Below are 25,435 nucleotides of genomic sequence, written 5' to 3'. Positions count from 1 at the left end.
ACCCTCAATGCTATGTAAACCCTGGTTGGATAAGGATTTTAAAATTGGATATGAAGATGAAATCTGACGCATAGTTTCAGTGTTAAAACTGATAAGATAATTGCTGTCTGTGGTTTTATATGGGCTGTGGCAACAGGGCTCGCAAAATCGCCTGCCCGACGTCCCGGGGCTATATTGTTTTCCATTCGGGCTACCAAAATGCATAACCGGCCTGCCCGACGGGCTATCTGAAATACTGTTCGTTTCAGTCTTGTTATAATCAGATTCAGCGCGTTCTTCATCTTCAATCCGCAGTGGCTCCGAGCAGAGCGCACGTCAGAAACAGAGGACAGGGTGTGTGTGTGTGTGTGTGTGTGTGTTCATCTGAGTCTCATTGGTCTGTCAATGTCAGAATATTTGAGATGACCAATCAAATCAAAGTAGGCGGGCTTTATATACACAGAAGCTTCTGAGCGTGAATTTGAGCAGAGCGGTCGACTCGCTTCAGTTTACGGTCAAGTGCGAGATAAGATGTAAGTAGCTAAACTAAACATTTCATATTTGACAGTTTTTTAGGTCATAAATGTGAAACGAATGACAAAAATGATCAGACAAACGAATATACTTTTGTCGAATTTCGCCATTTTGAACTGAAAATAGGCCTATGTAACGTGATTAGTTTGCTGTCATTGTGAGGGGACATTAACAGAGCATTAACAAAGCCGTTTTCATGTTGGGCACAAGATTAATAATGAATGTGTACATGTTGAGAATTAATATACAATTTGTAGCCTTCAGTAAATTAAAAAAGTTCAGCTTTAGGAGGGGAAGAGACAGGGCAAGATGAGACTGAGAGAAAAAGAAAGAGTGATGGATAAGAAGTGAGAGCAGGTATTGACAAATAATCTACTGCCCACTGACGTTGTTTTAAAGCTATTTCTTATCCTTTTTTGGCCTTAAAATGTCTTGAAATGGACATATCAGATAAATGAAAAAAATTAACCCCCTAATAACCTTAAATGCAGGACCTCTTTGATTATAAAGCCCTGTCTACGGCCCTGTATTAGGAATAAGATCAATAATGAATGTGTACATACTGTGAATGAATTTAATAAACTTAGTTAGGCTACCTAGCTTTCCTAGTAGCTTTCAGTAAATTAATGCGTCTGAGAAAATGATTAATAAATCAACCTATCAGATGACCCTATGTTTACTTCACTGACAGACAAAAATGAAAAGCCTATATCAGTCAAAGCTCAGCTTTAGGAGGGGAAGACAAAGAGAATAGGAGTGTGATGCTGATGAGGAGAGAAAAATAATCAGCTGGCCACTTACATCCATTTTTTTTGGCCTTCAAAACATCTTAAAATGCACATATGTAGATCAGAGAAATCTAAATTTTCTCGGGGGTGCCCCCGAACCCCCCTGACTGAGTATGAGTGAGTATTAGACCCAGATTAGACCCTAAACTAAAGTGTTACTTTTTTTTAGTTTTTTTATCATACCCTCATTGGGGGCTGAGCCACAGACATGACTGATTCATGTTCCATACTTGTCACACACATTTCAGTTCAGTTAGAACCAGATGCATATTTGTTGATATTTTGTGTTTTGAAAAAGTTTTTGATTCATTGTTTTGACTCCTAACCAATTTTCTACATTGAAAATAGTTTTTTTATCTGGGCTAGTAAAATTCATTTCGGGCTACCAAAATCTGAAGAGTGCCTGCCCGAAGGGCTACCAGCGATTTTGAAATTTTGCGAGCCCTGGGCAATAATTTTAAAAAATAATAGTTTGCAGCAACATATGGAAAAAAAGAACTGATTTTTTGGAACTGTGAACTTTAGAACTGTGAACTTTAGTAGAACTTTAGTTTAGTTTGAACTATGAACTGAACTAGTTCATTTAAAAATTTGTTAACTGAACTTTGAACTAGTTCATGTAGAAAGTGAACTTTCCCAACACTGCCTGACACATATATGCAATTCAATGCAAATCAATAATAATTAAGAGATGGAAAATGTTCCCCAAAAGCCTGTTGTGTCATATTTGACATTTATATTAACATGAAAAAATGTCAAAAGAATTACATTTTTAACATTAACAAATGGTGAATAATCAATAAACCCAGTTGCTTCAGTCCAGTAAATGTTTCTTACATTAATTTATAAAAATCATGAATCATTAATAAATCATTTCTCAGCAAAAGGCATGAAGGCATGAAGTAGATTGTGTGCAAGAGCAAAACAGAGAGGCAGAAGGTAGCATTAGGAAGACAGAAACAATCACTGCATATCCAGTAAAACCTCATGGTATGTTCACTGTCAGCAACAGTGTTGTCATAATTCTCAATTTAGGTTAGACCATATTGGTTTCACTTTATTTTAATGGTCCCTTGAACACATTCTGTTGACTATAAGTACAGTTGCACATGTCTACTAACTCCCATTGGAGTGTTAATAGATTTCCCAGCCGGCATTTCAACGTTGATTCACCGTTGAAACAACGTCAGGTACCATGGTTGAATCAACGGTGAATTACCTTTCGATTTTGCAAAACGGATCAACGTTGATATTATGACGTCGTTTCACCGCGGAAGAAACAACGTTGATTCACCGTTGAAATCGCGACGTCATTTCACTCTTACCTTTCGGGTTATGGTCTTCTGTCGACGTTGAATCAACGTTGAATTACCTTTCGATTTTGCAAATTGAATCAACGTTGATATCGTGACGTTGTTTCACCGTCTTACCTTTCATCATGGGATAATACAATAGGGATGCACCGAAATGAAAATTCTTGGCCGAAACCGAAAACCGAAAAAGAGGAAACTAAGGCCGAAAACCGAAACACCGAAATAAATTATGCCAATTATTAGTACCATTGCATTTATGGCTATGACTGTGTACTAACTTTACTATAATCAAGGCATTGCATAAATTAATATTAAAGTTTCAAAGAATAAATCAATTAAAATTTTATGCAAATATTTATTTAGCACATTGCAAAGTATAAAATTAAATGTTTAACTTGACCCCACTCATGTGTACATTAAATAATAATGTAAAAGCCTACTGGCCTGCAGAAAGGTTTACAAATGAAATGTTCTCTCATAAAAACAAAGTGCATTTAGGTCAATACTGCCATAGCCCATAATAATATCTGCAGCTATATGCTCATGGACGTGAGTTGCAAAAACCATAAACAGCTAAGGTAAACACACACACCTCTGATAAATGACGGCTGCTCTGCACACACACGCAAGGTCTCTCGCTCCCTCTCTCTGCCGCGCGCGCGCTACGTATGCGCGCTCATGCTCGCTCGCGATTCCGGGAGATTTAAACTAATTTGCGGGCATCAGGGAGCCGCTATCAATACGCGGGAGACTCCCGGAACTTCCGGAAGACTTGGGACGTCTGTGTTTTAAAAATCGCTGTCCGTGGGTCACTCTCAGATATATTGAAATACGTCCACACCGCAGATATGTTGCTTCAGACAAGCACGTGCAGGTCGCGGTATCTGCTGTTTGCGCCATCACAACATTTCGGCCGTATTGTTTCGGTGATAAAAGTCTTTCGGCCGAAAACCGAAAATACACTTTTGGGCCATTTTCGGCCGAAAATTTTCGGTGGCCGAATATTCGGTGCATCCCTAATTGTACATTCAATTACAAACTAGTTTGCAGTTGGAACATGAGTCATGACAATGCTGACTGAATTTGTGATTAACTGTCCATACTGTACACTAAAAATTGTTAACTGTCAAATGACTGGTAGCAATGGCTTAATTAAACACATTAAATAATGAGTTAACACATGCTCAAGATTGTAAAACAAGTTTTATTCTGAAAAAACAAGTCTAAAAATACTTTCTAAAACAGATGAAAAACATCTCAAACTTTAAATTGCAGCGTTTTCGAAGTAATGTTAAAAACCTGTAGAAGTAAACATCTAAATGGAATATTTAAAGACAGTTTTTGTTCAATTACAGTAACCCTTAAATTAAACATTTAATGTTTAAAATGTACAGTAAAAAAAAAAAGTTTTTAAATTCTCAATAAAATGTGACAGCCTTGTGCAGTGCTCCGACAGAGTCCCAGCTCGAGGTCCATTCCGATGCCATCACTTCCTCTTCACTTCTTGCCCGCTGTATGCTACTATCCTATAAATAAAAGCAAAAACACTGAAAACAAAATAAATCATGTACAAGATTTTCACTTTACAGTTCAATTTGTCGGGTAGAAAACAAAGTATACAACACTATCCATTCTAAAACACATATTTGATGTATTCAGATGTACATTTACACAAGAAATTCTTCAGAGCCCCAAGGTGGAATTGTAAAAAATTTAATATTTCTTCAATGTGTCAGTTACGGTTACTATAATCATAAGGTCATGATTTCATCCTTAAAACAGATGAAGAAATCAACAAATTGTGGTGTTGAGCTGAGAGGGTTGAGGTCTGTTGTTCTTTATATCTTTCAATGCAGGTTTATATTGTTTCAACAATTATATATTTCTGTATATTTCTGATAATATTTGTGGAGAAACATTACACTGTTTTAATTCAGAATCCTAACCATACATTGTACTAATTAAAAGTAATTTATTAAATCAAGTAAAAAAATAAATAAAAAAATTTAAAAAAATAAAAAAATAACACAAAAGGCCAATGAATCCGTACCAGAAGTGATAGTGCAATGTAGCAGTTAAAGAATAATCCTCCAACAAATTGCCAGTAATCAGCTGGATCCTTGGCGAATCTGAAGGGGGAAAGAAATTATTCAATGAAAAGTCCTTAAAAAGCAGTATTTTTTTTTTTTTTTTTTACCATTCCTTTAAACAATCTTAAAATTGATTTAAATTGTAAAAACGTTTGCCATTATAACATTCACACAACATGAACGGAGTAATGTCATCTTTGAGACTGTTAGTATTACATGATTAAAAATGTAAACATACACTTAAAGCATGGCAATCCCATCAGAAATGTGTACAGTATCATAGCAAGGGAAGCACACACACAAAAAAGCCAAATGGTACCAAAATCAAATCATCAAATAATTTTACCTGCAGCCGAATTTATCCTATTATGACACGTCTGAGGGTCTTTCCCTTAATGGTTTACAGTGATTAAAGAAAGGACTGATGAAGGTGACATGAATCCACTTTCAGTGCGCCACTTCAGCAGAATAAAGACAAAAGGACAAAAAGTTACTCAGACTTTCTATCAGTAACGTTAAATGTCTTACTTTAAAGATGAAAATCATACTTAATACTATTAATCCCAGTGTAGGTTTTCGAACAGTGGGTAAAATTGACTTACTGTAGTTGGTGAATGGGTCTTTCTGTTGGGTGTTCTCCCCCGATAAAAATCTTATTCCAATGCTTGATCTAAAAAAAATTTAAACAAAAATCTTTTCAATATCGTTATCAGTGTTTGAAGAGGTTATGTAAACTTCTAACGAATAAATGACGGTTTTATCACTTTACTCATTCCCACGCTGTTTTACCTCTCATGCGTTTTTAAACTAACGTTAGCTGACAACATTAAACACATAACATTACAACAAAACACAGCAATGTCAGATGGTACTAACTTACATTGAAATACATGCTAATATCGCTACGCTAATGGTGAAGCAATACAAAAACACACACAGAGATACCTATGACCGTTACCCGTGTCCCTAAACGTTAGACTGTTAAGGACTGAAAAATGTTTTCTTACCTGATATCGCCAGTATTTTTACAGACCACGTACGACCCCTTCCTCTGTTCACATTCCAGCTTTTGTTCTTCGTTGACATATCAACTCAAATTCGCTCAAAATGTAAGAATTCAACAGGCAGATATAAAATAATCCAGGTCTGACCGAGTAATCAACGCAAGCAGTAGCTGCGCAGCTCACCGTCACCGACCGAGAGTAACGGACGTATTTTCAAACTTAAAATAAGCGCGCAGAGCTGCGCACACTCTCATTGGACAGTTTCCTGGAAGACAGACAGATTAACCAATCATGCTCAAAGTAAAACGGCGAAACAACCAATAACAATAGTTTGCGCGCACAACGCACCGACCTTGGTAACTGGGCGCAAATGGAGGCCAGGAAAGGCAGTCCAGGAGGCAACAGCAGCCCTCAGACATGCTGACATTGTGGGTCATGTTCAGCAAGGGAGAGGAGGCCTTGGGCTAACTAGCCGTGCTGTTTGGAGTAAGGCCACTGCACCAGAGCGGCGGAAGATGGTAGTGCAGGAAGTACGCCATCAGGAGGAGGCTGCAAGGTGGGCCAAGGCAGTCTCTCTTGCCAAACAGGGACAGTGGACTCGATGGGACAGTGTGGAGAAGAGGAAGATCAGCTGGAAGGATCTGTGGGCCATGGAAGCGAGGCGGTTGAGCTTTTCCATCAGAGCAACATATGATGTCCTTCCAACACCAGTTAATCTTCACCAATGGTATGGTCAAGATCCGGACTGTGCCCTCTGTTCCATGCCAGCTAACCTCAGGCACATTCTCACAGGGTGTAAAACAAGCCTCACCCAAGGACGCTACACTTGGCGTCACAACCAAGTTCTAAAAAACCTTGCGTCCGCCCTGGAGGACAAGCGAGCTGCCACCAACTCCCTGCCACCCCCAGCAGCATCACACCCCTTACGGACGACTTTTGTCCGCGAAGGGGCAAAACCACCGAAGAGTAGCTCTACACCATCAGAGCGAGACCAGCTGCGCTTGGCCCGCGACTGGAAAATGCTAGCTGACATTGGTCGGCAACTTGTGTTTCCGCCGGAGATCGCAACCACCACCCTAAGACCTGACATGGTGCTCTGGTCCCGTTCGCTCAAGAAGGTCTTCATTATTGAGCTCACAGTACCCTGGGAGGACTCAGTCGATGAGGCTTATGAGCGAAAACATCTGCGCTATGCCGATCTAGCTGCCGAAGCACGGCATCATGGCTGGAACACAGAAGTCCGACCAGTGGAGGTGGGCTGCAGAGGTTTTGTGGCAACATCTACAACCAGACTGCTTAGAGACCTGGGAATTAAGGGCCAGAGCCAGCGTTCGGCAATCAGAGCTGTATCGGAGGCGGCAGAAGGCAGCAGTCAGTGGCTCTGGATGAAGAGGAAAGACCCTAGCTGGACCCCGAAGTGAGAGGGTCAGGAGGTATGCGGTCAACAATGCTTGACTCAGGGAGGAGGACGCCCCTGCCATGCATAGTCCCATGGGATGTTGGCTATCAACAACAAGGCAACTCCTATGACTAATTGGGAATGGGAATAGACTAGTAGGGTTAGGGTTAGAATAAGTTGGCATGTAGTTACAAAGTTACTTATAGTCAGTAGTTAACCTACCATACTCTTGTGTGCTTTCATCTTCACGATGAGTCTGTCACAGAGAAGAGGTGTAGTTGTGTTTGAGCTCATTTAGAACTGTTGGATTTATGAAGAACATGTGTTGAAAGCTTTTTGAATTTCTTTATTCTTTTTTTTATGACTGATAAATCTCCAATTGAAATTTAGACATATTTAATAGTCTGTGTAGAATTGTGGCTTGTACGTGTTGATCTGAACTGAGAGAGTGAAGAGTGTGTCATTGTTCTCTACAGGTTGAGTGATTGTGGAGTCACAGATGAAGGTTGTTCTGCTCTGGCTTCAGCTCTGAGATCAAACCCCTCACACCTGAGAGATCTGGATCTGTGGGGGAATAAACTAGGAGATTCAGTTCATCTGCTCTCTGCTGTACTGGAGGATCCTCACTGTAAACTGGACACACTGAGGTAAGATTGTCTCTCTGATTGTCACACATGTCTTTGTCCTCAGTAAGAATTTTAGGACTAAAATTAGCTTGTAAAATGTTCTGTAAACACTAAATCTCAGCACAGAAATCACAGGTGTACACAAATGTCTAATCTCATGATCTGGTATAGTGTTCATTTTTACATTCTTTTTAAAATATATCCTTTCAATTTAGTGAGTATTTCATTATATTCATTATGTTCAATAATTTTAATTTATTTATTTAATAATTTAATAACAATAATCTGATCCTATAGTTCCCCCGGCACTGCACAGTCCTTAATCGTTGAAGTTTCTGCTTTGAACGGCTCTTTCCGTGGCTACAAAAATAAATAAATTCAAAGTAGCTTTTCAAACACTACTAATGTACTAATATGAAAGATAATAAGCAAAAGAAATGTAATAACTTCATGCTGATCTTCATTATCATATATGCAGGGAAAACACCTGAACTTCTGCGGAGCAGTAATGAATAAAGTAACATGGTCAGCGCCGCGCTGGTGAGATTAGTTTGCTCCATTCGGTTTCGCTAGCAAACACGTCCTCCCTGCGATGTCGAGTCGGTCACACAGCTCGGTCCATTGAGCCGCACCGATGATGTCAGCACGGCACGAGCTCTGTAACACCGCTCCGTTTCGTCCCACTGTTGGTGTGTTTGGCTTCCCATACAACTCGTTACAACTAACAGACATTGCTTAAAAGAGTTTGTGAGACGCGCCAAATTAAACAGAAGTGCGGACACACAACTTCCTTTTCAAGGGAAATTAGCCATCATCAACTACCGAAATCTCTTCTTATTTCAGTAATGCGTATGAATGAATTTCACCAAGGTTGATCAATGTTTTTTGTTTCACTAGTGTTGAGGCTTTTCAATAATTGTTTCCTATACGGCCCTTCATACTGGTGGTTTCATATTTGTCTCCTCCAAAGTTTCAGACAAGAATGAACATTGATCTAGTTCATTTGTACAGTATGGTGCACTGGCAGAATAGTTTTGTATAATTAGTGTAGAAATATGTGAAATGCTTATAAATCATTAAATGTTTAAGTTTTATAGGCCCCATTATTACACATTTTTCAAGTGTCCAGACATATATTGTTATCCATTTAATATGAAGAGACAATTTTATTAGTCTTTTTCATTATAATATATATTATAACATTTCTAAAGACACTTATTTACTGTTGTGGTAATAAACACATATGTGTTAAACTGTAAGCATGAAGTTATAAGGCAACGCAAATAATAGAAATAAATGATAAACATGAAAATGGTCTTGATATAAAAGCTTCAGGTCAGGGGCATTCAGTCCGTATACTGTACGCTGTGAATGCTCTGCAGACCCAAGCCATTTAAGAGAATGAGTTTGTGGACTCGCAAATTAATATTAACACTATAAATATGACTATAAATTCCCTTGTCGGTTGAGGTGTAAAATAAAGCTTACATAATAAAAGTCCGTCATTTATTTATTTGCCATTCAACAATTTTTTTCCAAATAAGTGCCAGTTATAAAGTAAATAAATTTAATACATTATTAGTTAACTGTGTGATTTGTATATGTACATTTCTGAAATACATAACTTGCACACAGTCACCTCTGATAACAGATCACTCTAAATTGTAATGTAGATGTGCATTTTCTGTAAAACTGCTTTGAAACAATATGTATTGTGAAAAGTGCTATACAAATAAAATGTGAAATTAATGGAAAAGTTATGGAGGGTTTTGGGTTAGTGTATCCACAACGCTGGCGTTATTATGCATCATCATCATTGTTTTGCGTTCTATGGAAGCATATGGGTAGCAATATTCAATTTGAAATGTAATATGTAAAATGGCAATGCATTTCTGTATTTAAATTTACGTTTTCCATTACATTTGTGCAACGTTTGGTGCAAAATTAAAATTAAAATTCAATTATATTATTTACATTTGCCATTTCATACACTAGTTTTAATATGTAAATTGAATACATATTTTAACATATTTTAAGTTTGCAGTGGCTTCATAAATTAATGAAAAATATAAAAAAACAAAGTACACCGGATGCACATTTCTTTGTTCTTCATTTTCTAGAACTAGTTTAAGAATCTTGCTGTATTTATATGTAATTAATTAAGAGAAAGTACACCGCCATCTTATTCTGACGAAAGTGACTTGAACGCACTGCCGTCGTAAACACGACTTCCCAGGAGGACTTATAGATGATGACGTCACCGGGGGGGCCAACTTCACACAGTGATTGACAGGGTGGGAGGGGGCGGGGCCAACTTCACGCAGTGATTGACAGGGGGGGAGGGGGCGGGGCCAACTTCACACAAGGCTTGTTCGACTTCATGCAGGTCTGCGCAGACCGATCGGCGGCTGACTTGAAGCAGTGCATGCCGGTTAGAAATTTTGTCCGACTTGATAAAGTGCCGACGCCATGTGACTGTGACGTATGCCATCAAAGTACCGCGAGAGCGATTCGAGAGTAGCCGGAGAACTCAGCCAGCGCAGCTTCTCAAGAGCGGCTGCACGAGCTCTGATAACGACACAGCTGTTCCACGATTGGCCGGATTCACCGCATGACAACGATCACGTGTGTTTCGTGTTTATTCGAAAACCTTTAGTTCCTCTAAAGCTCACAAATCAGTTTTTTATAACAGTAAACACTCTTTTCATGTAGTTGCGATGTTATATTGTGTCATGTTTATCAAATTAAAACTGATTAAAAAACGTAGACTCCACTTCATTGATAGAAGTTTATGTTGAACTTTATTCTTGTTCAAACAGACGCTGTATGAAGCAGTACATAAAGTATAAAGTTTATTTCACTTCAGCTGTGGTAAAGTATGCAAACACCACGTGAGCGGTCACTACGGGAACCAGAAAGTGTCCGACTTCACGTGTCCATTTGCAGCTCCTCCCCGCCTGCACTCGACTACTCTCAAGAAGTCCTCTCTGCAGCCTGTAGCACGATGACGTAGCTGGATCAGATCCAACACGTACTGGACGCTGTTACGCGCATGCGCGGTGGTGTGTGTTGGTGACGTCATATATGCATGCGCACTAGAAGAGAGTTCATCAGTGATGATTTTTTTTTTTTTTTGCTTGTCCTGCAGACACTGAACAGCAAATTAAGAGGAACCTTATGTACAGATCACTGTGGAAAAATTTGCCATTAACGAAGGAACTCTTACCAGACAAAATATCTTAAACCATTTTTTTTCTTTCTTTTTTTTGGACATCTGACAAGATTTCTTTTCTTGATGCTGTTATTATTTTTGCATTTTCCCTTGAATGTGTACTGGTATGTTAAGTTGTTTACAGACCATATTTTATTGTAGCTTTAGGATTAACATTACAGAGACAATTACTTGACTAATTTTTGCTTCCACTCAACAGCAAATATGACCTGAATAAAATAAAATGGCTTAATTTTAAAATGTTCTGTATACACGTATAAAAAAAATATATAATACTTGCGGTGACCACATGCTATTAATCCATCAAATTTAGGTTTAAAATCATGTGATTTAAAATGTTGTAAAATGTACTATTTTGTAGAGAGAAACTAGGATAACTTAAGCATCACATTTATGTAAATAATTATTCATCAGTACTACTACTACACAGGTTAGAACGGTTAGATGGGGCGGGGCCAACTTCACTTCCGGCGCTGCACTGTGGCGACGAGTGCCTACAGCACGTCTGAAATGTTTGTTTGTTTTATGGGTTATATGTAAGCGTTTTTCATCACATAAACCTCGAACTACACGCTTTGAAAGTTTGGTTGTTAAGTCAGAAGCGAGCCAACAAAGTCAAGATGCGTTTTGTGACGCAGTTTTTGTCTATCGTCCTGGCGATTCACCTGTTGCTGTTAACAGTCCTTTCACTGAGTCGGGGAAGCTATGCATCGGCCGCCGCCACAACATATGGGATTTTACATTATACCCGGGATCAACTCTGGCAACTAAGGGATCTGCATAGCGGAAACTTTCCAGTCGATCTGCCAGATGAGTGTACACGGACATCCACATCACCGAGGAAAAGAGGCCGGCGAGGAGGCGTACGGCGTAGAGTTCGCGCACGGGGGAGCAAGCCACCTCTACCTACGGTCATCCTGGCTAACAACCGCTCCTTGGTGAAGCAACTTACGGAGCTACGGAACGCTGTGAGGAACCTCTCAGAGTATCGGGAAAGTTGTCTGTTGTGCTTCACGGAAACATGGCTTAAAGACACGACTGATAACTCAACACTCAGGATCACAGGGTTTAGCGACCCGATTAGACTGGACCGTGATGCACAGGTAACCGGCAAAAGAATGGGAGGGGGGGTGTGTGTTTATATAAATGAGCGATGGTGTAAAAACTACACAGTAAGAGACTCCCATTGCTCGGAGGATATTGAGCTATTGTCGCTGTCGGTAAGACCTTACTATCTACCTAGGGAATTTGGTCAGGTGTTTGTCACTGTGGTATATATTCATCCCCGCGCTAATACTAAGGTCGCGGCAAATAGGATATACGACACAATGGCTAAACTAGAAAACATGGCACCTGATGCACCGAAGTTTGTGCTCGGAGACTTTAAAGGGTTAAAATGAAAATTCTGTTAGTTATTACTCACCCTCATGTTGTTCCAACCGTGTAAGACCTTCGTTCATCTTCGGAACACAAATTAAGATATTTTTGATGAAATCTGAGAGCTGATAACTTCTCCGTAGGCTGCTAGGTGGCCCAAACTTGCTGGCCCAGAAAAGTTATTAAAGAGATCGTTAATATAGTCCACGTGACTACAGTGGCTCAATATATCAAGCGACGAGAATACTTTTTGTGCGCAAAAACAAACAAAAATAACGACTTTATTCCACTATTCATTTCCTTTTCTCTGGGCCTCGTAAGTGTTTTTGCGCAGCGCGTCTGTGTTACACGTCACCACGTAGGCTCACTATTGGCCGACGCTGGTCATGTGTGTGACGCGCAGCGCAAAAACACTACGCGAACCAACTAGTGGCCCAGAGAGAAGGAAATGAATAGTGGAATAAAGTCGTTATTTTTGTTTGTTTTTGCACACAAAAAGTATTCTCGTCGCTTGATATATTGAGCCACTGTAGTCACTTGGACTATATTAACGATCTCTTTAATAACTTTTCTGGGCCAGCAAGTTTGGGCCACCTAGCAGCCCACGGAGAAGTTATCAGCTCTCAGATTTCATCAAAAATATCTTAATTTGTGTTCCGAAGATGAACGAAGGTCTTACGCGGTTGGAGCAACATGAGGGTGAGTAATTACTGACAGAATTTTCATTTTTGGGTGAACTAACCCTTTAATGGATGCTCAATCAAAAGCGTATTGCCCAATTACTATCAATACGTCGAATGCCCGACAAGGAGGGATAAAACACTCGATCTATGCTTTGGGAATATTAAAGACGCTTATAAGGGCTATGCAAAACCACCCCTCGGAGACTCGGATCACAATGCAATCCAGCTTGTCCCGCAGTATAAACAAAAGCTCAAGACCAGCAAACCGGAGATAAAGACAGTTAAACAGTGGACTAATGAGTCTGTTGAACGCCTTCGAGGCTGTTTTGATTGTACTGTGTGGGACATTTTCGTGCACACTAGTAAGAATTTGGAAGAGTTGACTTTAGTGGTGACTGACTATATTCGGTTCTGTGTGGACTGTATAATCCCAGAAAAAACTTTTAGGGTATTTCCAAATGACAAACCCTGGGTAAATAAAGAATTAAAAGTTGCACTGCACAGGAAAAGGAGAGCTTTTGAGCAGGGAGACAGGCTTAAAATGAAAGCAATTCAGAAGGAGATTAGACAGATAACAAATGACTGTAAACAGAAATATAAACGGCAGATTGAGGTGAAAATGAGGGGGAATAACCTGAAACATGCATGGCAAGGGATGTATACAATGATAGGGAAGGAAGAGAAGAAAAGGCACATAGATGCAAATGGAGATGATCAAGCATTTGCAAATGAACTGAATGGTTTTTATGCACGGTTCGAAACATCAGACTTTCTCCTGGAGCGTGATGCCATTAGACAGCAGTTACAGTATGGTACTCCTCCAACTATTACAGCGGATGAGGTGCGTAGAGTTTTTAATAAAATTGATTCTAAAAAAGCACCAGGCCCAGATCAAATAAGTGGTAGGGTTTTGCAAATGTGTAGTGAACAACTTAGCCTCATTTTCTGCCAGCTTTTTCAAAAGTCATTAGATACACATTACATTCCTAAAGCCTGGAGGTCCTCGCTCATAGTACCAGTACCTAAGGTAGCAAGACCAGCTGATTTAAATGATTATCGTTGTAACGGAGAGCAGATCACCAGTTGCATGGTGATTAAATCAAATTAATTAATTCAGTCTAAATCTACAAAACCCCTGTCTCGCTCTGACCCAAGCTATTCTCACATTCCAAAGAACTCTCATTTACGACACCTCTGCTGTTTTGAGATTGCTCTACGCAAGACGTGCAGCCCAAACGGCGCCGAAAAATGGTGTAAATCATTGACTATCTCTCACTCTACATGATCTCTTACGTCTAAACCAACAGAGACCGTCTGTTTATGGCCGGAGAGCCTGACGCTGACCAATGAGAGCGATCCCGAAAGCGCCCCCCCCCAGGGAGTCTCTCGGACACTGATTTACACATAGACACTAATTAACTCTTCACGACAACAAAACAGTGTTTTAGAGACCAGATACCCAAAACATGTGGTCTGTGCCTAATACATCAATCCAAGGACTCAAACGCACGTACACACATTTACACCCTCACCCTCCCCGGCTCGGAAAGCCAAAAGTTCAACGCATGGTGTGAACTCTGTTTGACACCACACACACACACACACACACACAGAAACGCACGCAGGCCCACCACGTGGGACTAAAATCCTTGTATAAAACATTTTAAGTGTATTTTCTTGATGTGTATGATCCCCTGTCCCAAATATTATGCCTATGAAGTTTGTTGGCTTGTAAATCACCGTGTGGTGCCCACAATTACAAGAAATGATGTACCTCCTTGATTTTAGATATTAGAACTGTCATTCGCGGTATTGCCGTGTTCCACAAACCACAACGATGCTGAATCTTTAACACAAAATATCAGAGAATGCATTGTTTTATTAAATACCAGTGTTAGTAAGTTATGGACGAATTCATCGTTTCAAAACCCCGCGGAAAGAAGGCGTATAGACCTCAAAACGTCAGGAGGTGGGCCCATACGTTGTTAAAGACGATTGGCCCACGTACGTGAGGGAGGCGTGAGTTTAGCCCTTTAAAATTGCGCGCCCCCTTTCCTCTCATCGCAGTCCGCCAGAGAGAAAGAAGACACGCCTCCTTCCCTCAAGGAAGCTCCGCTCGCTTTTATTTTCCTTTTATTTCCAAGTCTTTTCTTAGAACTACCATTACTTCAGTATAGTCTTCTGAAACCAACCCACAAAACCAACTTAAGGCTAAAGATAATCTTTGCTGAGTCTTCGCTCGCTTCAAGTCGCCATAGCAACCAGAACGCTGTGACCACGTGATCCAGGTGTCTTTTCCAACACAGACGAACGCACCCACGGAAGGCCGATCTTTCAAACAGAGTAACGTAGATCTTTTAAATTTGCAATCTGAAGGAAATGCTGTTTAAAGTTGCCTAAATATTACTGAGAAACGTTGGGGTTTTGTGGTGAATGACTGAAACTGTTTCTATCTCTCCCTCTAAATTCTCTTTCACACACACAAACATACACGTTCACACACACACACACACACTCTCACCCACGTGTGCCGAGATAAACACACTACCACGTGCTCACGGAGCGACACACCCACCTTACAAACGCTACCATCTCCATTCTCACACACACACCTAAAATCATTCGTATCTCAACTTAGTTTCCTCTCGCTGAGTTTTCTCTCTCTCTCCCTCTCCCAATCTCTCTCTAAAACCTTTTTATTTTGTTGTATTCCTGTATTACGATCGTTATATTGCCTGTTTTGTTTATGCATTTTTACTCCTGCGTGATTTTAAATGATTGTGTAATCGCTAGCTTGTTTAAATAAACTTTGTTAAATCATTTGAATTAAGTTTGCCTGTTTTGTTTCAAATTCTGAGTCCCTGAGTAGTGCAGATCTTACCTTATAAGCTCTACGATTTCTTTTATTCTTAAAAGAAACCTAAAATTGTCTAAAACACGAAGATAATTATCTTCTTTGTGGCCACAAGAAAGTGTTATCTATCAGTGTTAAAGACGCCCGATTTCTGTTCATGAATCATACATTCTGTCTGCTGGACGGCCAATCTGTGTGATAAATGAACAGTCTTCAACTTTTACCTCAAATTCCCCCAAATTGAGTAAATTCTACCCGTCTCTATCAGTGATTATTACAAGTAACTGTGTAATCGCTGATACAAGCCGAGGTTGTGACCTATTCCCTAATTTGAATAAATTAATTTATGGAAGCAACAGATGCATATTCACATTGATGAATATTACCGCTAATTTGAGCTAATTAATTCCCCAACACAAAGTCATTGTTGTTACATCGTCTAGTCGCCCTAACATCAATCGTGGTGAAGAGCCTAGAGAGAATTGTTCTGAGACATATTCTAAATGATGTGCAATGTAATATCGACCCTTTACAGTTTGCCTATAGAAACAAGCGGAGCACAGATGATGCCCTTCTGTATATGCTCCATAATATCTATTGCCATCTGGATAAGCCCAAACGATATGTCCGGGTTCTCTTTATAGATTTTTCCTCCGCCTTCAACACCATCAGGCCCCACATTCTGATGGAGAGGCTGGGGCAGTTAGGGGTAAATCCTAACATTATAAGGTGGGTTGAGTCCTTTCTGACGGAGAGAACACAGTGTGTTAGGGTAAATGAGGCTGTGTCCTCCCCGATTATGACCAATACAGGATCCCCACAGGGCAGTGTCATCTCACCAGTATTGTTCACTCTTTACACTAATGAGTGTAGAAGTAAAACACCTGAGCATCTTACAATAAAATTTGCAGATGATACAGCAATAGTGGGGTTAATACAGAATAGTGATGAGACCAACTACAGGGCCTGGGTGGATCAATTTGCAGATTGGTGTAGGTCCAGCTATCTTCATCTAAATATAAAGAAAACAAAGGAAATAATAATAGATTACAGAATTGGGAGCCAGCCCCATCAGTGTTTGGTTATAAATGAAGAGGATGTTGCGATTGTAGCCGAGTACAAGTACTTAGGGACAATAATAGATAATAAGTTGCAATGGAACAGTTATACTATAAAAAGGGGCTGCAGAGGCTGCATTTTATGCGGAGACTAAGACAATTTAGAGTGGATAGTGATATGATGTTACTTTTTTATCACTCATTTGTGGAGAGCATTCTACTTTTTTGTTGTGTTGCCTGGTATTTCTCTTTGTCAGTGACCAATAAAAACAGACTGAGCAAGATAGTTAACTTGGCTAGCAAGGTTGCAGGGAAAAAACTAGACAGTATGGCTATTACCTGTGAAAGAAGGGTGTTGAAGAAAGGTCAAGCAATTAATAGAGATATGTCACACCCCCTACACCAGGCATATGAGGTGTTGCCATCAGGGAGGAGGATTAGGTTACCCTCTTTCAAAACTAATCGAGCCAGTAAGTCATTCATTCCAACTACATTACACTTATGAATAAGAACTTACCTGCAGGACAGCACTTTAAATAGCATCATGCACTTTCTTTCCAGCTTGACTGTTACAGTATGCACAACTGCACTTTATTATCCTAGTTATGTGTAGTGGGGTTTGAGTCTTCTGTCCTGATGTTGTGTATGGGTGTGGGTGTGGTAGGGTGGGGGTGTTTGGGGAGAGGGAAATGTTGTTGTATATTTTGTTTGGAATTCTGTCTTGTCAACTGTCTTGTTGTCTTATGTATAAATGTATCAGACGTACTGTATGGCAGGGGTTCCCAACCTTTTTTTGTCTGAGACCCCCTTTTACCCAAGAAAATATTTTAGGGCCCCCCTTCACATTTAATGATATTATCGCTCTTGTAAGCTTGCAGCAAGGATGACAAAATATGTTGTTTTCAAATAAACGGTATGTTTACTATAAACAGATATGTTTATGCACAAATAATAGCCTATAATATTGAAAATACAATAACAAAAACATTAGTAGGCCCTTTGTAATTTAAAAATGTAAGCCTAGGAGTAGCCTATAAATTTGCCCTATTTTAAATGCAATAACAAAAATATCAGTATTCACACTTGTGTGTAGGTAAAAAAAGAATGAATATAGGCTATTACTAAATGACTTCTGTCTGGGGCCTCAATACTTGCATGTTATTTGTGAGGCTTTATCAATGTGAGGCTTTATTTTTGAGGCTTTTGGCGCTATAGCGAGTGATAATAAACTTGTGTTTATTAACAGAATAATGCGTCTTTCGGAAGAACATTGTAGCCGGAACTACTTCTCTCTCTGTGTGCGTCTATGACGAGTCACGCAGGTACTGGGCTACTCCGCAGCGGCAGCGATCCGAACCAGGGTAAAATAGTCCCTATGTAATCACTTATTATAGGTGTACCATAGTGATTCAGGATAAGACAAAAACACTGCAAAATGGATTCATGATGAACTCGCTCATTATATAAATTTTGAACAGAAAAAAAGTTAAGGACTTTTATTTAATGCAAATTGCTCAAAACTTTTCAAAATATGACGCGACCCCCCACAGAGCTCGGTGAGGCCCCCTTGTGGGCCGCGACCCCCCTGTTGGAAACCGATGCTGTATGGTGTAGAACAAATTTCCGAAAGGATAAATAAATCTCTCTCTCTTCACACAGTGATTGACAGGGAGGGAGGGGGCGGGGCCAACTTCACACAGTGATTGACAGGGAGGGAGGGGGCGGGGCCAACTTCACACAGTCATTGACAGGGAGGGAGGGGGCGGGGCCAACTTCACGCAGTGATTGACGGCGGAATGCATTTTCAATTTGCACATTGAATTTTGCTTCATTCATTGCGGGACATTTAATGAAAATGCAATCGCAAGTGTCTTAACTGTGGGTGTAAATGCAATTAAGAAAAATAACATTTGAATGATCATTTTGCTACATTATTTGTTTGAACATGTTAAACAGTGACTTTTTATCTCACAATTCTGACTGTTTTTCCCCTCAGAATTGCAAGGTGTAAACTCGCAATTCGGACTTTTTCTTGCAATTGCTATTTATGTCACGCAATTGTGAGTTTGGCCCTGTCACAAATGGCACCCTAAACACTCGCGGTCTTCCTCTGAGTCCGCACTTTCCTGACGTAACGCCGCTTTGACTGTCGTGAACAAGTCTGCTGTGGAGCTCGCTTCAGTGTGCATTTAGAGCACATATCGACCGCAGAGGGGCGCTCGTGAGTACCCTTCTGAAACCTAAAACTACTAAATGGGACACCCTATGGACTTAATGGGCACGCAGAAGCCATTGTAAGTCTACAAGACTGAAAGTGAGGTGTGCCATTTAGGACAGGGCCTTTATATCTCGGTGAGTGGATTCTGACAAAATGAAACACCTCTGATTGGCTGCGTTCAATAGACCAACAAACATGACTGTGATTGGCTACATTACTCACCGCTGTAAAAACATTTGACGTTCTCCAGAGCTCAAACACAAAAACACACTTGAGAGTTTGCCAGTATGATATTATTACAGAATCAACTGAGGATGATCTTGCATTCGCTTGAGAGTGCTTATATTTAAATTTGACTTTGTGATGTTTTTTACTATTTTTTTAATTTAACAAATTATTTGTGATCAAGCATTAATTGACGGACCCCCTGCAGTACGGCTGCGGACCCTTGTGTTAAACTGATCTGATCTGAACTGAGAGAGTGAAGAGTGTGTCATTGTTCTCTACAGGTTGAGGGATTGTGGAGTCACAGATGAAGGTTGTTCTGCTCTGGCTTCAGCTCTGAGATCAAACCCCTCACACCTGAGAGATCTGAATCTGTCTGAGAATAAACTAGGAGAATCAGTTCATCTGCTCTCTGCTGTACTGGAGGATCCTCACTGTAAACTGGAGAAACTGGGGTAAGATGAACTCTCTGATAAACACATATTTTGTCCTTGGTAAATATATTATGTATTAGTTATTTAATAGTTTTTAACTTTTTTACTCAATGATCACCAACTTTGCTTGTTAAACTCTAGCTTGTTTTCGGGTCTGAAGAAGGAGTCCAACCAAACAATTACACATCCACACAACACAAATGAGAGACAAATGAATACATTTCATTGAGGGCTCATTTTCTGTACAATTATAGTTTGACCAGGAAAACCAAAACCACAATATAAAAAAGGAAAAATAAATAGAAAAAAAATAATAATATCAGGGACAAAAAGGTTTCTAATAATTACAATTTCTTTAATAAATTGATTAATCTTCCACTTTTCAATGTTGACATTCTCTGATCCTCTTCGGTTTAAAAATGACTGAACACGTTTTTAATTTAATTGTTTTGCTTCATCTGAATGGGATGACACTTGGTGACGTTTGTTGTATTAGCTTTGTGAACACACACAAAATAATCATAGACATGATTCGGATATGGTAAAGGGTAAAAAAAAAAAAAAAAAAAGTGTCACACTTGGTTCCTTCAAAAATGACCGACAGGAAATGAATGGGAAATACGAAAACTCAGAGAAACTTTTGGTGGTACAAACTACAAATCAGCCGCTGTGCAGAAAAAAAGTGCACAGCAATGAAACACACACACACACACACACACACACACACCCATACACACACACAGACAGACAGACAGACACAGACAGACACAGACAGACACAGACAGACACAGACAGACACAGACAGACACAGACAGACACAGACAGACACAGACAGACACAGACAGACACACACACACACACACACACACACACACAGACACACACACACACACACACAGACACAGAGAGAAATGAACTAGTTAGACTGCAACAGTAAATTTTGAGAATATGCATAATAAAATCAATAAATGAAGAAAATACAAAAGAGACTCTCTCGCTCAAACACACGCACACACACTCTCACACACACACACACACACGCGCACACACACACACTCACACACACACACACACACACACACACACACACACACAGAGAGAAATGAACTGGTAAGACTGCAAAAGCAAATTTTGATAATATGCAAAATAAAATCAATAAATGAAGAAAAATACAAAAGAGACTCTCTCGCTCAAATGCGCGCACACACACACACACACACACACACACACACACACACACACACACACACACACACACACACACACACACACACACACAATAATTGTTTGGTCTTATTTTAGCCTAATAGGTGTTCCTGATATCTGCTGCATATGCAACAATACATAAAATAATTACAGTTTGTATGTACATAGTTAAAATAATATTTATTATTATAATTCAATTTTTATTCCTGTTTTTTAACCTACAGTTTGATAATGATTGTTTGCTGTTGTTATTTTATTGTTTTTGCTGTTGGATCATAATTGCTGTTCCCTTCTGAAGTTTTATTACCATTTATAGAATTAAACTGAATAAAATACCAATTAATTGCAAAATGTCTGTATAAAGTGTTTTGAATTATCACTATCCATCCCTTATTTTGTTAGATTTTTTTAATTATCAAATACTGATTAACAAAAATGCTTGCATTGTGTTCCTTTTCTAACCAAACATTATTGTTTGATTGTAATCATAATGCAAAACCTGATACTTATGTAACAAAAATATCTAAACCTTAAAAAAAAGTCTTTTAGAATGTCTAAATATATATCAAAAAAAAAAAAAAAAAAAAGAATAAAATGGAGAAATCATGTCTAAAAAAAACAATGGGAATCAAAAAGCCTCTCTATGTATTTATATAGTGAGCAACAGTACAGCCTACAGGCGGTTACACGACATTACACAAGTTTTTACTTTTTAACGCCACTGGATGACGCTTTTCTCACTTCAAAAAATGGATTTTAAAGGCCTGCACTAATGTGACATGTTGCATTTATTGAAAAATAATAATAATACAAATAAAAAATATGAATTCTAATGGAACAAAATGCTCATAATTTTTTTTAGTAGTACCATAGTACCATAGAAACCTTTCTAAATTCGAAATAATAATAAAAAAATATTATTGAACAAAAATATGACTGAATTATAAGATTGTATTAGATTGCTACGAAACTATTAATTAGCAATAGCATATATTAGCATGCTAAATGCTAAGCATGAAATCCAATTGTAATATAAGTAATAAACATATTAGAATTATTTATTTATTTTTAAATGGCCATTAATGGATCGTTATTGGACAAATATTTAGAAACAAAAAATATCTTCAAAATATTAAATTAATATTATTGAACCAAAATATAGTACATTTAATTGATAAAGTTACACTTCAGGTGTTATTTATGTTATCTCTTTATCACTCCATAGTTACAGCACTGCATGGTATTTGTCCCTCAGTTTCTCCTCAAGTTCATGGAGAACCGGCATCCTTTATAAAGCAGTGTAGAATATAGTGGCATTGCTTGTCAATACATTCAAATCACATCACACATTGCAATCTTTAATAAAATGGTCATTTTACACACTGTTTACACAGCGTCATTGTTCTCTACAGGTTGAAATATTGTGGAGTCACAGATGAAGATTGTTTGAGGAAGATCTTGCATTCGTTTGAGAGTGCTTATATTTAAATTAGACTTTGTGATGTTTTTTACCCATGTTTTAATTTTTTAACAAAAAATGATTTGTGATCAAGCATTAATTGACGGACCCCCTGCAGTACGGCTGCGGACCCTTGTGTTAAACTGATCTGATCTGAACTGAGAGAGTGAAGAGTGTGTCATTGTTCTCTACAGGTTGTGGGATTGTGGAGTCACAGATGAAGGTTGTTCTGCTCTGGCTTCAGCTCTGAGATCAAACCCCTCACACCTGAGAGATCTGGATCTGTCTGAGAATAAACTAGGAGATTCAGTTCATCTGCTCTCTGCTGTACTGGAGGATCCTCACTGTAAACTGGAGAAACTGGGGTAAGATGAACTCTCTGATAAACACATATTTTGTCCTTGGTAAATATATTATGTATTAGTTATTTAATAGTTTTTAACTTTTTTACTCAATCACCAACTTTGCTTGTTAAACTCTAGCTTGTTTTCGGGTCTGAAGAAGGAGTCCAACCAAACAATTACACATCCACACAACACAGATGAGAGACAAATGAATACATTTTATTGAGAGCTCATTTTCTGTACAATTATAGTTTGACCAGGAAAACCAAAACCAGTATTTTATGTGTGATTCATAGACACTCAGTTAAACAATAAATTACAAGTGATACTTACTTCAGTCCAAATGCACAATAAATAAATATTCAGTTAAATCAGTGAACATCACAGGTGAGCCAATGCTTGATTAAACATGCTAATCCTAAAACACTCTCCCAGTATATAGTATATACAGTACTGTGCAAAAGTCTTAGGCATGTTAATATCCCCCCCCCCCCCCCCCAAAAGATGGTTTTAAGTCAGTTATTTATATATTTTGCTGTAATGTGTCAGTAGGAAATATCAGTTTAGATTTCCAAACATTCTTTTTGCCATTAATTGTAATAATCCAGTGAGATTTGTGTATGCACAAGGAATCTGACAACAGCCGGTATGATCTGATCTCACCATCATCGAGTCCGTCTGTGATTACATGAAGAAACAGAAAAATGATTAACATGCCTAAGACTTTTGCACAGTACTATATAGTATATATATATATAATTACTCCACATCACAAACAAGACAAAACATTACACAAATACACAAAGTATAAATGTTATATTAAAACAACAGTGTTTTTGAACTGACAGAGTTACAACACCCACAGACTTCCATAGGAATCGAGGAATGCGGAAGTAAAGTTTTGTATTGCAGTAAATATCATTACAATAAGGCAAAACAAAACTATAATAAATGTCCTAAAGAACAGAGCACAATATAAAAAAAGGAAAAAGAAATAGAAATAGAAAAAAAATTATAATATCAGGGACAAAAAGGTTTCTAATAATTAACATTTCTTTAATAAATTGATTAATCTTCCACTTTTCAATGTTGACATTCTCTGATCCTCTTCGGTTTAAAAATGATTCATCTTGCTTCATCTGAATGGGATGACACTTGGTGACGTTTGTTGTATTAGCTTTGTGAACACACACAAAATAATCATAGACATGATTCGGATATGGTAAAGGGTCATAAAAAAAAAAGTGTCACACTTGGTTCCTTCAAAAATGACCGACAGGAAATGAATGGGAAATACGAAAACTCAGAGAAACTTTTGGTGGTACAAACTACAAATCAGCCGCTGTGCAGAAAAAAGTGCACAGCAATGAAGGAGTGACGCAAATAAGACTGTTTGGTGGAGTGTGGTTTAACTGTTCAGGATGTATTTGTTCCAATTTTACCTTTGTCTGGTCTTTCTAAAAGAGTGATGTTGTCAAACGTACCTCCGTTTATTTCTGATAAAGCGCTCGAGTCTATCTTAGCTCGTTATGGAAAATTGGTTGGGCAGATTAGAATGATTCCTCTAGGACTGAAAAATCCAGAGTTGAAACATGTCATGTCTTTCAGACGTCAGGCTCTGATGATATTAAGCGCTGAATTTGAAATGCTTGATGTGTCTGTTAAATTGACAGTGTTTGGTAAGGACTATACAATATTTATCACTACTGAGACTATGAAATGCTTTGTTTGCGGAAAATACGGCCATATTAAAACAGGTTGTCCTGTTGTGAAAGAGGCTCAAAGCGCAAAGAATGGTTCAGTGCAAGATTCAATTGTTTTGGAGAATAACGAGTTGGTTAAACCGACTATAGAAAGCGCTGCAGTTGATTTGAATGCGGAAATTGACGCGTCTACTGAAATGAGAGAACAGTTGCCTCAGGCTGGCAATATTGAGATTACAGAAACGGATGCGATCATTCCTGATGCTAGACAGAGTGGAATGAATGACCCTGTAGAGATTGTGGAGGAGGTAGAACAATCTGGAGAACAAGATGGGTCTAAAGTGAGGGATGTCTTGGATGAGGTGCAGGCATCAAATAGGGATATGTCCCAAAATGATGCTGAACCAATATCACAGGATGTTGACAGTGATCCGGATAGTGAGTGTTCAGACTTAATCACTGATGAATTGGATGAATTCAATTCTCAGGAAAGTACTGTTGGGCGATTAAAGAGGATCTGGTATTATAGTTTGGATGAATTCTTGAATGCTACAAAAAAACAGAGAAAACCAAAGATTGAAACGTATTTTCCTGATTTGAAGCTTTTTATTGATTCCTCTGCTATGGCTATGAAGAAAGCAACACTTGAGGAATTAGATCAGCCTAAGCGTTATCGTTTAAAAAAGTTTGTAAGTGCTGTCAGAAAAAGAGTAAAGAAAAGTCCTTAAAGAGGTAGCCTATTATGTATTGGAAATTACATCTATATTGGCATTTATTCATTTTATCTTTTTTCATCCTGATGGTATCCTTTAATATCGGATCCTTAAATATAAATGGATGTAGGGATGTACGAAAGAGAGTGACTTTATTTAAGTATTTACAACTTAAAAAAGCAGATGTAATTTTGTT

General features: G+C 38.7%; 1 protein-coding gene and 1 long non-coding RNA gene across 2 annotated transcripts in view; one reads left to right on the top strand and one right to left on the bottom strand.

Moving 5' to 3' along the window:
- Window positions 1-25,435, top strand: part of LOC309510013 (uncharacterized protein) — a gene marked incomplete at its 3' end in the record, with an annotated part of 1,894,646 nt that overhangs the window by 1,748,865 nt on the left and 120,346 nt on the right. The window lies entirely within an intron of this gene.
- LOC309510043 lies at window positions 3,642-6,018 on the bottom strand. The gene is made up of 4 exons (XR_014210163.1): window positions 5,307-6,018; window positions 5,051-5,162; window positions 4,665-4,743; window positions 3,642-4,140 (listed from the first exon to the last, which is right to left on the bottom strand). It is a non-coding gene; the product is annotated as an uncharacterized lncRNA (long non-coding RNA).

The sequence above is a fragment of the Leuciscus leuciscus genome (genome assembly GCF_965113295.1).
Source record: "Leuciscus leuciscus genome assembly, contig: SUPER_11_unloc_1, whole genome shotgun sequence".
In the NCBI taxonomy this organism is placed as follows: Eukaryota; Metazoa; Chordata; class Actinopteri; order Cypriniformes; family Leuciscidae; genus Leuciscus; species Leuciscus leuciscus.
Note: the sequence above shows the minus strand (reverse complement) of the source record. Positions and strands in the feature narration are given on the sequence as shown.